Here is a 1,268-nt window from a genome sequence, read left to right as displayed (position 1 = left end):
TAAAGCACCAGAGAAGTTGAGAAGAATAAAAGTTAAAGAGTTGTTAGTTGAAGGCCAAGGATGGGATGCTAATAAAGTTCACACCCTTTTTTCGAATTAGTTGTCTGAAAGAATACTAAGAACACATGTCAGCTTAGTTAATAAGAAGGATAGCTTAATTTGGCCTTATGAGATGGATGGAGATTACACAGTCAAAACAGGGTACTATGCAGTAAAAGAGGAGAAAAGAAAGGAAGAGGGAGAGAAGGCATCAACTAGCACAGATCTTAAAGCGCTTTGGACGGAGATTTAGAGAATGCATGTTCCACAAAAAATAAATTTTTTTTTTTCTGGAAGGCAGCACAAAACATAATAGCAGTCAATTCCAATCAGACTAAAAGAAATATTGCAAGAAACCCTAACTATAGGATATGTTTAGGGGCAAGGAGACAGTAGAGCATGCTCTTTTATTATGTCATTGGACCAGAGCAGTTTGGTTCGGCTTACAAATTCAATGCTTGCCAACACCAATCTTGGTATCCTCTTTTGGAGAATGGTTCCTAGGAATGATCAAAAATTTAGAGTTGGAGGTAAAAGGAAGGCAGAGAAAGAGATAACTAGTTTAGGTTTATGCTGGGCTATGTGAAAATCCAAAAACTATTTTGTCTTTCAAAATAATGAAGTCAATGCTAAAGCAACTATAATATGGCAAAGAGAATGGAGGCAGACTTCAGACAAACCAGAGACACACAGCAAGAAATACAACAACATGAGAATAATAGAAGAAGAAAGCAAGTTACCTGGAGGCCTCCACCGAAAGAATGGCTAAAAATAAATGTAGATGCGTCCTTTTGTAGAGAAACGAGGGAAGCAGCTTCAGCTGCAATAATTAAAGATAACATGGGAAGCATCATTACAGGATCTACATTAAGTTTCAAAGTGAAGGTTGTGGTAGGCTTAGAGAAGGGGGGTTGAATCTATGCCTTCCTTTTTAATTACTGTTGTTACCCTTTTAAAACAGATTTGCAATTCTGATTCTGTTTTAACTTAGCAGCGGAAATTTATGAGACAATTTATTTTTGTCTCATGAATATCAGAAAACAGAACACAGCATGATGTTGCTTGCTAATGTGTTGCTCCCCCTTTCCTTTTCAACAGTAGCTCCCCCTGAATCTATGCTCGTTCCTTTTTGTTCCTGTTTACATTAAGCTTAGAAGGAGCTATTCAAGATGTAACTTGACTAAGGGATGCTATATAACCAGCAACACATATTCAGCCCAGTAATTCTT

This window comes from Arachis ipaensis, chromosome B10 (assembly GCF_000816755.2).
Source record: "Arachis ipaensis cultivar K30076 chromosome B10, Araip1.1, whole genome shotgun sequence".
Lineage (NCBI taxonomy): Eukaryota > Viridiplantae > Streptophyta > Magnoliopsida > Fabales > Fabaceae > Arachis > Arachis ipaensis.
This window is presented reverse-complemented; position numbering follows the sequence as displayed.